General features: G+C 46.7%; 1 protein-coding gene across 1 annotated transcript in view; it reads right to left on the minus strand.

Moving 5' to 3' along the window:
• The window catches only part of LOC119380888 (basic proline-rich protein), a 188,822-nt gene that overhangs the window by 172,077 nt on the left and 605 nt on the right, over positions 1-16,140 (minus strand). The gene's annotated exons all lie outside the window — the stretch shown is intronic.

Here is a 16,140-nt window from a genome sequence, read left to right on the forward strand (position 1 = left end):
GGTTACAAGGTACAGAATGTGCCTTTATATTTGCCCAAAATTTGAAAATGTTCCTTTATACTAAGAGATACCCAAATAAGGGTGTAGAAAAAGAGACGGTTCATTGCCAATAAGTTTCTTTTGAATCAGCTGTCTTTCCAGTGCGGCATTTTAAGTATATTGGTAATCGGTTTTGAAGAGAGCTAACATCACACGGAAAACACTGGCGAAAGAAGGCACACAAGCACCTGTGTGTGTGCGTATGTGTGCCTTTTTTCGTCCATATTTTCCGTGCGCCTTCAGCTCTCTTCAAAACTGTCTTTCCTGCAGTATGGCACGGAGATACCCAAGTGAGGGAAGGGCCTAAATGAATGAAAGCCGACGCATGAAAAACGTTTTCTTTCGTCATTGTCGCTCGTATTACGAAGAATATGTTTTCAAGGTACAGACATGCCAGAGCCGTAAGACCGAAAGACGAGCTAGTTGGCACATATACATCTTAAGGAACTAACATATATACCTGCCACACGTCACGCGTACTGTGGTTTTATGCGCAGTGAGGTTGTGAAGCGCGCTTTTTTGACACGGTCACTCTATATAAGCACCGTGATGGCACCACACGGTAACTAGCAGAGGCGTTTCACATTTACATTAAGGGGTCATCATGTATATATCACCCATCATTAACGATTAGCAGCAAAGAAGTGTCACTCCTAAAGGAAAGAGGGTAGCAAGTAGACACAGTGTCACAGTGCCTCGTATTGCACCTAGGACGGTGCGCATGTGCAGCGGGTGACGTGTGCAGGGTATATATGTATGATCTTGCTTAATAAAGCTTTCATTTGATAGTTAGTGTTGGTATCGTTCCCCCATTCTTGTCCCTGTCCTAGTTCGCACCCGAAGTTTCTTAAGATGCCAGAGTCGCTTCGTGCATTCGAAGGCGTTGTTACAATAAGGGGCCTGTTTGCAGCACTTACTTGAGAATTCAAATCAGTGCTCTTATCGCAACTCGGGGCATCCATGGCCACAACACTACCGTGCACGCGCAGGGCTCTCGGATTGCGTGTGTGGTGCATCACAATGTAACTACTGCTGACTAGCAGTGTTCTGGGCCGAATGAGGAGCGCATGCGCTCACGTGCCCTTGCCGCCGCCGCTGGCAAATACGGCGGCAAATCGCCTTCGCGGGCAGCGTCTGCCTCCAGTAACGCATAGCTCATCCGCTCGAGCGTCGCGCCCAAACTTGAGCTTGGGTTCCCTACACGGTCCAATGAGCGCCGTTGTTTGAACGTATCAAGCAGTTTGCATGATATAAGCTGGAACAGTCGTTTATGCCGTATGCAGTACGCGAGGTCAGTGCCTTCTTGAAAGGTGACGAGAACTGTTTTTAGTCGGTTGGTACTTCCAAGTTCCTCAGTCTCGTCCTTTTTATAGGACGCAGTTCGCATCTCTACATTTTCAACGTAAGGCTTGTCCACTGACTTTCGCAAAGTCGTGCATGACGCACCAGTTAAAAGGCGGCTCAATAGACACATGGTTGAAATAACGCAAGTTTGGGCATGTTGGCATTCCATTCCAGCATCTAGCGCACAACCCGGGCAGAGAGCGAATGCTGGCACAGTACCATTATTTATTGAAGAAGGATTACGATGAAGACTCTTACTGACTTGTTTTCGTCAACTCGGACTGAATAAAAGCGCACACGAACAATTTAACTGCAACTATATGTATCGTGAAATTTCGGTATTCCAAGGACAGCAACTTGGCAGTCGAGGAACGGCCGCTTCACCTTTTACCCACCGCCAAGCGCTACAGGCGCAGTGGCCATACACTTATGCTTACATATACTGCCAAATTTTAACTGATCTAGTGGATAGGTAGCGTGAAGCATTCTACGCATCAATTAAAGGCCCATTTGAATTAAAAGCCTTTCAAACGTGAAGAGCAGAGGGAACTGCCTAAGCATAGCCACAGTCTGGCATAACAAACCATGGCAGAATGAGGGAGCTTGTACAGCGGACGCCGCGGCAAGCGCTCTGTGATGCAGAAAAGGCTGAAGCGGCGCATTAGCTGCGCTAAGCGCTCGGCCCGCGATTTGAACACTTTGCGGCTTTTTACGTGCCGCAAGCGCGCTATGAGGCACGCCACAGAGGAGGCCTCCGAATCGGGTCAGCACCACTAGGCCGCCACCGCAGCAGCTTCCGGCGCGCGATTTTCTCGGCGCACCTTCCCGTCATCGTTAATCTTCAATGTTTGAGACTGGGCTCCACCTTCTGTAGAACACGTCGCAAGCGAAGAAAATCATTTTTTTGCCAGCAGGGTGAAGTGTGATTGCCGATAAGAAGACTTTGGGCGTCACGGTATTAGAGATGTGGAAAAACGGCGCAAACATCAAGACGAGGAGGGAACTGCGCTAAGGCCCTGTAAGATGTTTCAATTATCGCTGGCAGAATTGGCACCGCAGCCTCAAACGAACCCTCGACGTTGAGCTGCACAGCGCAGCGTCATAGAGGCTAGTCCAACGAACTTCGGGGCCCACGATGTCGCCAGTACCACAGCGAAAATCGCTATCTCGTCACGAGAAATAAACTAAGGGATTAATTAAAAACGTAAATACACAGCGCATTTTGGCCAGCGAAGACTGTTGAGACTGTTCTCGTTTTCTATTTTCTTGCTCAGTGTTTAGTGCACTTAATTACAAAACTTGTAATGTGCTAGTCGATAGACACTACTATCAGACATAAGCTTGACATGCGGAAGCCGACATGCTATGCGTAGCAGCGGCTCCTTTGCAAACGCCGCTGTCACGTATAATATTTAAGAACGGTTACCGTTAATTATAAAGTGACTTCTTCCTGCGGGAACACACGGGCCTTCAACCAATCCCGAAAGCATTTTCTCCTCCATCTAAAATGCAGCCGCCGCGGCAGGGATTCGATCCCGCGACCTGCTGGTCAACAGTCCAGCGCCGTAACCACTAGACCACCGTGGCGGGGCGCTTTCAGTAAGAACAGCGAACTTACAGTGCGCTCCGCGGCAATAGAATTTAAGTGCCAGGCAGCAAGAAGAAGAGGTATTTCCGGCCTTGCGCTGCGGTCGATGGTAGGTTGCGCGGCCAGGCAGTTTAGCACGCGTTCGCGTGGTCTGTACATTTTTCCGCTTGACTCTAAGTCTGTAAAAGGCATGTCTCTGCGTCCTTCTGTGGGGATGACCTGTGCTGCAGGTTTTCATTTCCGTTTTACTGGCTGAGAAGAACCTGCTGAGCAGGCAGTAATCATTCGCTCTTAGGTATGCGTTGGCGTAGGCTCGGCGCATTTTGCTGCTAAAATGCCGTTTTGGGGCACCCGATGGGCAAAAGCACCGCTCTCGACGCAGCTGTTCCACCACTGCAGTCACCACGCTGGGTGAATATAAGACGCGCTAAATGAAAAAAAACAAACAAACAAACTTGGAGGGCGCTTTAGCTTCGCCTTCTAGTGTGGAACGCGATTGGAGCGCCAGGAGTTGTCCGCATCCCTTTCCCACCCGCTTGCCATGCTTCGCTTCTCCTTGGACACATCAACAGTTCCACGAGCAAACGAACGTCTGTGGGTATAACATTGGCTCTCCTAGAGTACTTGCTGCATGTACAGTTGCCAAGTGCCCATTACACCATAATTCATTAATTTGCGAATTATCCACTACGTGTTCGCGAGGCACTACACACACCTACGCAGCTCCATACTTTGTCAATGCTGCTGCTGCTGATGATGATGGCTGGTAATGGATGGGCTTCTAAACCACCCACACGTTGCGAAATTCACATGTTGTGACGACTGGTGCGATTCTATGCTTCTGCCACGCAATCTATTACGGCGAGCCCTAGGGGTACATGACGCCTATGTAGGTTTTTTTTTTCGTTTCTCAAGCCATTCCAAGCACTGGCATGGTTCAGCGGTAGAATGCCTGACTGCCACGCAGGTGGATTCGATTCCGGCTCCAACCCCCCCCCCCCCCCCCCCCCCCCATTCCAATGCTTTTCGCGGCATAGATTGGACAACTACATCGCCATATTATAGCGATGATGTGTGAGTGTGTCTTACGTGGACATGTTCAAGCAAGGACATGCTTCAGTTCATTAGTTTCAGGAAGAGTGCGAAAATTAGCACGTAAAAGGTACTTGCCAAACTTAGATGAATGGGACAGGAACTCATTGGCAAATGTTTAAATTTTTTTCTTTACGATTCTTGTCTCTATATTGCTATTAACTTGGTCAGCAATAATCGTTATTTTTTAACGTATTCTTTTAGCTCTTGGAAACATAGACCCCAAAAATTAACAGCATGCATAAACCTGCTCGTAAGTAAGGTCAGATGACGCAGTGGTTCCAAGCCATTTAGCTTTCCGTAGTGACCCTCTCATCTCTTCATCTGTTGTTTTTTTTTCGTGGCATAGATACAAAAGAAGACGAAGCAGTGCATGCGCAGTAAACCTCAACCTCAGGCTTGAGGTCAAAGCTGAGATGAGGTCGACTATTATCATCAGTTGTGAGCTGAGAACATAACATGTTTCGAGAGAAATCTGTCGTTACGACGCCCTATGTTACTAGTCGCTTTGCGATATCTTTTTTTTTTTTTTTCAATTTACAGGTCGATCAGGTATTGCGCTGGTGCAGCATTTGTCGTCTTGGCAAAAATGTCACCGAATTAGGAGACCTTAGAAAGCAGCTTTAGTGTCCTTTAATTAAAATGTTGGTATTTTGTTCCAATTGCATTTAGTCCATGGCTTGTCTTATGCCGTAACTCTGCGCTTTGTTCGCCCGTAGCAGGCGTCGATCTGGCGGAAAAAAAAAGTCAAGTGACGAAATGAGTAAAAGCTTCAAGAATAAAAAAGAAAAAAAAATTTTTGCGGAAATTGACGACAGCCGAAACAGCAAAAAGGTTACTTCACGAGGCTCCGTCAGCGTTGCTAAAACGCTGCAAGCGTCTGAGCGCGCTTGCTTGCACGCGTCCCAATCGCATGCATCGGGCTTCGGTACTAGGGGCCACATTTGAAATCCCACCACCGGAACGTCAACATTTTCTTTGTGTCCAGAGCACATATGCGCTGAAGTCGTGTGAGCGCGTGAGTATGATGTTACGCGTTCGTGTGGGTGACGTCACGCCAGAAGCGTTCAGCCCGCGCTATCCAAGTAAGTGATGCGGAATCGAGGGCTGGAAGTCGGAATGGGAAGCGGCAGCAATACAGGCACGTGGCGAAAGAGGAAGGGGTATAAAAGGTGTAAGCAGCATCTGCAACCAGTGAAAACATCAAACAAACAGCTGAAATAAACACACGCAGAAATCAGGAACACGACTTCAGCGGCGTAGAAAGCAGAACGAAGGAAAAAAATGGCAGAGGTCACCGGCGTAAAAAGAAACGTGCCGGCAAGCCGCGTGACCCAGGAAGAGTCGTCTTGACAGGGCAGCAATTTGGCCACGAGAGCGGCCTGTTTTTGGACTGCAAGTGATGTTCGATGCGCTTACTGCAGCTAAAGAATTGCCCGGGTGCGTTTTTTTTCTTTTCTTTTGATAACCACACGGTTGCAGTGGCTTCTAGTTTTTTTCTATACTGCGACTTCCACCGACTGCAGGTGTCATTGCCTGAAAGTGAAATATTCTGCCTGCGTTCAGGTAGCGAAAATTGAGTTCGTGTTAAGAATACCAGATCCGGTGTCCGAAATGGCCATGCGAAAGTTGTTGCCGAGATTTGAGACGCACTCTATTTTCATCCTTAGCACATGCGTGAGATTCTTCGTACTAAAGCGAGCGCTATCTCAGCCCTACCGGAATACGAGAATACGACGCGTTCTTCGGACCAGGTAAAACACAACGAAACAACTGGCCACCTCTGAGCGGCCACATCCGATACTCGGACCCTAAATAACAGAAAGAGGGACAGTCGCATTACTGTGGCGAAAGGTCGTGCCCCGGGGTTGTTTGGATCCAAACAAGTCAAGAGATATCGCGACACGTGGTCATTATCTTGGCTATATTGCAGCGCGCTTTAAGAAAGATTGATGCGTTGGCTTGTGACCCGCCGAATTAGAAGAAAGTAGAAAACGCACTGAGAGGGACATCCAGCGCAATCTGTGCTGTCGGGAGATTGGAAGCCCGCAACCGGCCATCTTCGTTCGGCCGGGAATGGGGGCAAGGCCGCTGATTCAGCCGAAGCGTTTTGGAGATATCATGTTGATTGGCTGACCACATCCCCCCTGGACGGAGGGGTCAGCGAGGAGGCACGAACACGGAAAGCGTGCGTCACGAACGCCAAGGCACGAATTCGTGGTAAGGCGGTCGCGTCTCTAGAACTGGGTCAAGCAATGCTGCGCGTAGGGAGCGTGATGATCGCTCGACATTTTTCAGAGCATGTCTCAAACGCCAGACATGTTCATCCGTCAGCGCACTGTTCAAACCACACACGTCATGTAAAGACTCATCACGAACACGAATTGGTGTGTGTTTTGCCTCAAACCTCCGATGCACGTTGAATGGGACATGCATCGCTAGCGTGCACACTAGTAAACTTTCTTTATGCAGAAGGACTCCGTGCGAGAGCATGAAACATTGATTATCTAACACTTGTTCCGGCATTCGACCTTTAATTGTACGCGTATTGGTTTTATTCCTGCGGTGAAAAGAGTCGCGACCCCGAAGACGAACATTTATTTGAAGCGTGAGCAGCGCAACGTGTTACGTTGTGAAAGGTGCATCCCGCTTTGTTGACGAGCTCAACGAGTGGCCCGACTCTGCGTGTAGCGCCCTTTTCTCTCTGAAAAGGCTCCTTCGTAGACCATAGCAACAAAGGTAGTAACTGAGAAAAATAAAATAATCTAATACAGAGGACATCAAAAGCGAAAGATACCGTGGGCATGGCTGCTCTGCTTCCTTTGTTGCGGGCAAGTGAGGACTCGGCCATTGAGGCCAGCGGCAAAAAGAGCGTGCATAAGCACCATTGAAAAGTTGAATAGCGCCAAGTGATTGATGCTCCAATGTCCATTGTAACCTATGGTCGTATCGATGGTGAGCCACCGGTGTCTGCAGAGACGCCATGGGAGCCCGCCAGCATCTTTTGTCAGCATAAACAATGAAACAACACGCCGGCCCTTTTCGACAATGGCAGCGCGGCCATTTCGCTGTATGGCGCGGTGCAACCTCTGCTCAAGTTTACTGTCTGATGTCCCAGACACGTTTGCAACGAGCGCCGCTGAAAGAACATCAGGGTAGTGAATATGGTCAAATATTTCTTTAATCCATCTATGCCGCAATGGGGGTAATAGTTAGGTGAGAAAAACGCGCAGAAATGCAGGGACCACACGTCAGGATGACGTCGGTTTCATTGTGGAAAAAATTGTCAAACTCCCCAGTAATTCGTTGCATTAAAATTCACTATGTTGCTTGCCAGTAATATAGACTCTGCAAATACGACGAGTATGTGGATGGGAGTAGGGGGGTTAGCGCGAGAAGCTGTCGAGCCATTTCTTTTGCTGCGCCTTATTTATTACATCGCTGTCTGCACAAGATTAATATTATGCCTAACCTTATCTTCGGGGTACTTGAACGGCCGCCTTTACGCTTCGCCTAGTGACAAGGGTGCCCTTCAACTTGCCTTCGATGTGGTGCGAGCAAGGGTACTTTCCACCATCTGCTAAACTGGAGCATAAACGTTCTCTTGATGTTCGCCTCCCCAGATTTTGTTTTCCCCTTGTGCTGTGTTAACAACACGCGAGCTCATTAGTACAGAACTGTTTCTGTGCAGGCCGAGCTCTGGCTTCTTGCTCGAGACTAAAAAATAATTACTGCTTAAGACACGAAATGAATTGTCGCTGTTCTAGCGTAAAACATTAGCCAGCTCACGAAATACCGCATGGATGGTCACACGTGCTCATGCAATATCACGTTGATTGCCTTACGATTGAAATATCGTAATGATCAATTTTCAGAGGGTTCGAATCAAGATCAGAATCAGTTTATTCACAGTAAACCGAGAATTGCAACAAGTCTGTATACGTGGAGGTCCCGTTCGTAAAAACTGAATGGCCATGAACAATTGATTTATATGGACGTAACAGCAATGCACAGGCATAACACTTACAACAGGAAAGTCCTTTTAAGTGCTGCACGTAGACATCCTCAGAACATAATTTCTAGTTCTTAAGAAATTATTCATAATTTGCGTGTTAGACTGCAGAAACACGAACGCGAAAATTCAGCAGAAAAAATAATTCATAAGCGGATTACGCAGAAAATTGCAGTTTCGACCTAACGATAAAGCGTTCTCTTTTTGACGTATATCTGAAGCTATAGACAACAACTATTTTTTTTATTTCTTATCAGTGTACAATCAGAAGCACGGGCCCACATTAATGAGAATTTTTTTAGTGGTACCCATAAGAAAAATGTTTAAATGTGTAGTTTACATTAGGTTTTGAACACACGCGCAAAACTTAGGCGATTTCTTCAGCTCTGAACTCATTCACAACATAAGGCTTCCTTTTCGGCTAGTGTGTTGCTGCTGTTCTTGTAGACAACAATACACTTAGCCAAAATGATTAGGAGGGCAACCAGCAAATGAACGCTAAATTGCAGATAGTTTTTTCAAATGCCTCACACGACCTATCCACAGCGTCGCGCCATTCAACCAGAACTTCCCAACGCAGCAGCCCTCTGATCCTAACATGCAAAAACAACTCTGAACAGAAAAGAGAGCGACAGACGTGTCATTGATACGTAATGTTCGCCGCCTCCTTACACGCAAGCCCCATAATAGCTCGCGTGACTTTTTCCAACAGTCTTGTCACGTCGAGGCTCACACTGATGCTCGTTGCAATTTGAAGGCTAATTCAGAGACAGCTTGTATTCCCGCGCGCACTTGTTTATAAAGCGAACGGAATCTCGTAGACGAATCCAGTGGCCAATTTTCCATAGGGCTTTGCCTGCTTTTTGGCGCAGCCCCACTTCTCGTTACAGGCCATGCTGTGACAGTTTCTATCTGCCTGATTGGCATTATTTTTTTCCTTCCTTTCCCAGTGAAAGTCACACAAACCCTCTACGACAGCCAAGCTAAAGGTCTCCATCTGCAGAATAACGTTGTTTGCAGTCTGGTCGTAGAGAACTGTGCCTCAACAAAAATGTTCGCTTAAGACGACCAGAAAGCGGAAGCCGTATTCTTGTTCCCCCCCCCCCGCCCCTCCACCTGAAAACTTTCTGCACCAAGCGTCGTTTTGCACTGCCTCGGGGATCGGAGGCATGGCAGGCTTGCTGCACCTCACTTGTCTTTGCACAGCCTCCGGGATCAGCCCACCTTTGACGAAGTGACAACCGCAATGCCGTCGTCATGACGTCACAAAGTTTGACCATCTGTGACGTCATGATCACGTCATCACGTGGCATAGTCGCTTGTTCAAAGGTAGGTTGGTGCGACTTTCACTGGGAAAGCAAATCAAACAAGAATGCCAACAAGTGCTGCTGCCACAGCACGGCATGGAACAAGAAGCGTGGCTGCACTGAAAAGCACGCAAAGCCCTATGCAAAGTGAGCCACTGGAGTCGTCTAGCAGATTTACGCTGCCATCTCGTGAATAATTTTCATGAGATGAGCACAACGTTAACTTCGTATTGTGCATTCTTGCTCCCTCCTGGACTCCGAAATGCATGTACAGGCGCCACTGATAAGCCAAGCTGCACAATAAATTTGAGCAATTCTCCAGAAGTATTGTCACAAAAGTACACTGGAGACTATTTGCCAGATATCTTTTCAATATATCGCGCAGGCGATTTCAAGGCGGCGGCATTTTTTTCAACCAATAGTGGAGAAATTGTTGAAGATTTGCGAAAATTTAGGCGCCTCTTGAGCTACGCCTTCAAGAGCAGAACGCGACAGCGTAATAGTGGCCCGTTAGCATCGCCTTCTCAACCGCTACCCTGGCTTCGCTTCTCGCTCGACACCTCAACTGTCGAAGGAACGTCAAGCAGAGGAAAGCCTGTGCGCGTGTAGATTGGCTGTTTCAAACTATCCAAGAATGCCTTCTTCAAGTACTGTTGGGAAGTGCCCACTAGGCCATAATTCTTCCTTTTGCCAATTGGCAAAATATCCACTATGCGTCCGTAAGGGGGCACGCCCACCTGCGCATCTGCCCACTTCGTTGATGCTGTTGCTGCTGATGATGAATAATTATGCCTGAGCGCTTTGCCATGGGTAGGCCTCGCTGCTCAATTCATATGTTTTGACACCTGGTGTCGCGCAATATTACATGGGTTAAGGAGACCCTAATAAAACTGCATTTGGGCCTAGTTGGTACATATTCGTGAGGTAAAAGTAGCAGCGCAAACACACAAGACACCCCACGTAGAAAAGACACGACACACACAAGCGCTTGTCCAAAAAACGGCAGGAAGTGGAAGATGGAAGCTGCGATGAAAAAATCCGTAAAACAGGGGGTGGATGCTCGAGCCAACGTTTCGACAAGTGGACTTGTCTTCTTCAAGGCTGGAACTGATTTCCTTAGCTATCGTGTGTATATGCTTCGTGCCCTCTCCAAAAGAGGGGAGAAGGGGTGGGGAGGGGTGGGGGGAGAGGCCACCGCGACGACTGGGTGAGTCGTAAGGAACGAGAAAAAAAAAAGAAAAGAAAAGGTGGGGGGGGGGGGGACGGGAGGGTGTACGTTTCATTGAATGATTGTCAATGGAAGCACGTGGCATTTTAACAATAGTAGGTTCGAAATGCCTAGAAGAAGGGATTAACTCTCATTCGTTCTCGTTGTGTATGTACCATATCGAATAGATTCGAGAGCCCCCTTAGAAACGTTTCTAAGGGGGCTCTCGAATCTATTCGATATGGTACATACACAACGAAAACGAATGAGAGTTAATCCCTTCTTCTAGGCATTTCGAACCTACTATTGTTAAAATGCCACGTGCTTCCATTGACAATCATTCAGTGAAACGTACACCCTCCCGTCCCCCCCCCCCCCCCACCTTTTCTTTTCTTTTTTTTTTCTCGTTCCTTACGACTCACCCAATCGTCGCGGTGGCCTCTCTCCCCCCCACCCCTTCTCCCCTCTTTTGGAGAGGGCACGAAGCATATACACACGATAGCTAAGGAAATCAGTTCCAGCCTTGAAGAAGACAAGTCCACTTGTCGAAACGTTGGCTCGAGCATCCACCCCCTGTTTTACGGATTTTTTCATTACAAGCGCTTGTGTGTGTCGTGTCGTTTCTATGTGGGGTCTTTTGTGTGTTTGCGGTGCCACTTTTATCCAAGTGCACTCATCGCACCGCGTCAAATTCGTATATAGGTATTTTTCCGAAACAGTTTCAGGCACTGGTGTGGTCATTTGGTAAAACAGCTGCGTGCTACGCGGACGGCCTGGGTTCTATTCTCACCCGAATCGAAGGTTTTTATTCTTTTATTTATTTGCATCTGTCTCGATTTTTCGCTCCCGGACAAAGCTGATTTTTCGCTCACAACCAACTCTGGAGCCAGACACGTTGTGTTTCGCCCAAGTAGAATATAACATTCGCGAACGTTATGGTCGGATAGCACCGGTTACTCCAGCTAACAGGCCCATATATCCAGAGCCAGTCGTCGACGTCAAAGCCATGTTGGGCGGAGAGTGCCACGATCGTGAAGAAGGCAAAATGTGGCGTACGTTGTGCTTGGTGTTGCAGGTGTAAATAGAGACGAGCTGTCGTCATTGGGAATCCTAAAGCAGGAGGTGCGCCTACGGCCATGCTCCGTAGTGTGGACAGGAAATGTGCCACCTCCACCAAAATATCAAGGAAACGATGGGGCGATTATACTCGAGAATATTTACAACGTCACTTGCAGCGCTAAACGCTTTAGCTGACAGCCCGAGCGAGATCAGTTGCCACGCAACTGAACTGTATTAGTAACTGAAGATACTGTATATCCCAGTATCTTCAGTTGCTTCCTTTCAAAAATCCGTGGGATGCTGCCGGTGAATCAGAACGGAACACTTTTTTTTTAAATATTAAGTGAATATTTGATTAGTTGCACATTTCGGTGGTGGCTGCGGCGGCATAGTTCGCGGGAAACCCGGCGCCGGCAAGTGCACGGAAACACGGGTGTACACAAATACGGCCCTCGTAGCTACGCCGGTCCCATGCGTATTCGTATGCGCCGTTTTCCATCAAATGATTCGATCAATCAATCGGTTACAGAGTACAGTGTACATGGATCACACATCTAAGGTAAGACGGCAGGGTTGGCAAAAAGGCAACTCAATGCCTGACTAAGTGCCGTGACCCGTCCCACTCATTGAAGCTCACAAGGAGCAATGGGTATGTAAAAAAATTTATAACAAAGAAGCCGCCACAGTTACACAATTTTTCATAACAATTCATAAACATCGCTAGTAGAGCATTCATACTTCGGGGCCTGTCTGCAAGACTCAGTATTATAACAATAGCGTATTAAAATATTTTTTTAAGACACATACCAAGGAATATGTGTAAATGTCCAGACTTATTAAATACCAAACCATGCAATTACTATTCACTAAATGAAAATGTGACAGATAATAATACACGTCAATTTTAACGACAACCAAATCGATACCATCAAGAAAAAAAATTACTTTTGAAGCATTAGTAGACATGTATGTACTTTCTTTTTCAACGCACTTACTGAGCAGCTCTCTTGCACCATAGTGGTAATTGGGGGATGTGCGTTCAATAGTTGAGCGATCATATTCGTTAGCTTTTGTGCACCGTAGTTTGTCCGTGTTCTTTCACTGCAGTATGTCATGCGCCTAAAGCTGTATGTGTGTTGTCTTCGAGAAATAGCATCGTAAATGCGGCCGCGTTAGATTTCAGTTTATCTTATATGATTATCGCTTTTTATTTTCTATAAGATGTCCTCAAACGTTAATATGTTGTGCTTCTGAGAGAGCGGAGTAGAATGCGTTCTAGGTCGAACACCTTCGATTATTCGTACTATTCTCTTCTGTAGTTTATAAATGCTTTCTTTGTTTGTTTTAGTAGTTATTCCCCACATTAATAAACAGTAATGAATACGCGAGTACGCTAAAGAATAATACAGTTCCTTTGTTACCCAAATTGGCAATACGCATCTGATTTTCCCGATTACACCAATTGAGCGCGAAAGATCGGCGTGAACTTTATTTATGTGATACGTTCACTCGAGTGTTTTATAAAAGATAATACCAAGAAAATTTTGGGAGGTGACCCGTTCAATCAAATCCGCTCGAAATTTTACTTGAATGTCGTGGGGCATAGTTTTGTTTTTTTTTGGCGAAAAAATAACATAGTTTGTTTTTTGGTGCCTACTTCAAGTTTATTTGCTCTCAATCATACCGATAAGTGCTTAAGCCATCTGTTTGCTTGATTTTCTAAGCAATGTATGTGTTTGCCAGAGAAAAAAACGTCTGTATCATCGGCGTATAAAACCCATTGGGACCGAATTCACAAAACTTCTCTTGCGTTTTCCCATTGTTCAGCAGGCTTTGCTAATGATATGTTCCGCATCGTGATTGGCTGAAATATTTTTTAGCGTAAGAAGTGAGTTTAGAGAGATAAAAAAAAAAGTGAACATACTAAGGTCAGCAGAGATAACAATGCTGTCGACATCCGACTGGCAGTTATATCGACGAAAATTTTCGACCAGTGCATTAGAACCCGTGACCCTTCGCGTGGGAGCAGTGCAGTTCTTACAGATGTCGCTCTCTTTCTTTAACACGGCTCGTTTGACGCCTGAAAGCTTCTAAATCTGCACGTAGTTATTTTATTGTGGCAGCCAGTGCACAACAAAACTAAAAAAAAAGAAACACGAAGAAGGCAGAAACGAGAAAAAGGACAGCGCTAACCACTAGCTCCGAATTACTAGGCGGGATTACCGGCTAGTACAACAAACCATTCTTCTCCTACGTAACTATGTGGCGAGCCATTGTATTCCAAGCATTCCTTAATCCAATGGGCTTCTTTCTGCGGGCAAACTCGCCATTCCGTCCAAAATGTACTCGTCCAACATATTAATCGAATCGAGTAGCTGCAACTCACTCTCCTACCTTTAAGACCCACAACACTTCAGCAAGTGTTAGGCACAACGGATGACAGCTCCTAATGCCATTGCGGGTAAAAAAAACAATTATCTATGAAACATAATACAATCAGGCAAGTACTTTTCCAAGGTCCTCATGGTTTTACGTTCATGAAAGTGACGTGGAGACTTCATTTAATAGTTATTTCAACTAGGTGTGTTCGAAGTCAACAACACGCGCTTGAACAATAAATTGCCGTACAATTGTTCGGTGGTACATTTTCGGAACGGGAAAGTCCATGACTTTCTGGCGTCCTCTTTCGACCCACTACGATGCAAGATAACAAAACACTGGTTGTCAGAAAAGACGCTCTCAGTGTGTAGAGACAGCCGAGATTGTTCAAAGGATGACACCTCTCGGCCCCGAGTGAAAGCGTGACCCCTGCTGGCCGCATTGTTGCAACCTCTTGGGGCTTCGCCGCCACGGCGTGACCGGGAAGAAGACGCCGGCTTTCCTTCCTGCAATCCCGCGCATGTCAGCAACGACGCATTTTTTGGACTGGCCTCATTACACGTTTCGCGGCTTTGTCAAAGTAAACGCTTGTTAAGCATTTTTGTAGGTAAGCTTGTCTCCGCCAAGCAAAAAAAAAGGGCTATCATTTGAAACTACCGGCCGTTTGCTAACACTCGCTCCACATGGACGACACTCATTCAAGCGATTCTTAGCTCGTTCTGTCAGGCGCACGTAACCTCGTATGAACATTGCTCGGATGCATGGACGATTCAGAATTTCCTGCTTCTTTTGCCGATCGTGCTCTTCGAGCTATGGCGTTGATATATGTCCGCCCTCGAATGGCATTGGATCAGCCGAATGGCTTAGCGTTCGCAAGGCACCAATGATTTGGGAGTAGGCTGTTTCTTGGTGACAGTCGGGCTATGTTCGCCCGGACTTAAAGTCGCGTCCATGCGTGCGTTAACCTTGCCGAATCGGGAAGCACGGGGATAAAGTTGCGAAAACTACGCCAGCCATCGTCACACATGCATCATGGAAAATTTTCAGTTTTCTGGGAAGTTGCAGAAAAACGGATCTCATAAAAAAAGGACAGATCTGCGCAACCCAGGAAAAGCTAGGTTTTAGTGTGCCCTTTTCCTGTGACAGCTCACGTAAGAAATTTTCAGGAATCCACAATCGAAGCTTGTGCAGCAATACGTGAATTAAGTCATTAGTGAGTGAACATGCGCCGGAGGGAAGGTTACCACATATTGCAGAGTGAAGCGCATTGAGACGAAAGCACCCAAAAACCATTAAAGATGTGTGCTTTAGAATTTCATTTAGCTGCTTTACTGTTGCACAATACAAGGAACTGTCGTCAGCGGAGATAAAGCAGGGGCAAGAGCTACACGACGAACGTTGTGGAACTTGTAATCTGCACAAATTTTTCAACCTAGTATAAAACCCAGAAGGAACATGACGCAGCAATCTCCTATTTGCGCAGACGACCTGAGAACCAACCTTCTCAATCTAGGGGAGCATTTGAGGACGGAAGCATGCTGTTATTTTCCAGATGTAAGTTCAATTAGAGAAAATCAGCTACTGCTAAGCGAGGAGCCAAGATAACGCGACGCTCTATAGTTTCATTATTGGCAAAGAGGCATTAGTCATGTGAATTGAAAGTATGCGGCCATAATAGCCATCGGAACCAATATTGTACCATATACGTAGCCCTGCCAACAGAAAGCGGATCCAATGTTTCTTATCGAGCATATACTGAGAGACCATCCCAGCTACGTTGCACTCCGTGGCGAAGATGTCAAAATGAGGCAATAATAATAATTGTTGGGCTTTCATGTCCCGAAATCACGATATGATTAGGAGGGACGCCGTAGTGCAGGAGTCCGGAAATTTTGACCACTTGGGCTTGTTGAACGTGCATCTAAACCTAAGTACGCGAGCCCCTAGCATTTCGCCATCCAAATGCGGCCGCCGCGGCGGGGATTCGATCCCGCGACCTTTGGGTCAGCAGTCGAGCACCATAACCAGTAGACCACTGTGGCGGGAGAAAATGAGGCAATCGCATCACATAAGCTTTTTAATGGCGCCAGCAGAGTCTAGAACATTGGACCAT

This window comes from Rhipicephalus sanguineus, chromosome 1 (genome assembly GCF_013339695.2).
Source record: "Rhipicephalus sanguineus isolate Rsan-2018 chromosome 1, BIME_Rsan_1.4, whole genome shotgun sequence".
Taxonomy (NCBI): Eukaryota; Metazoa; Arthropoda; class Arachnida; order Ixodida; family Ixodidae; genus Rhipicephalus; species Rhipicephalus sanguineus.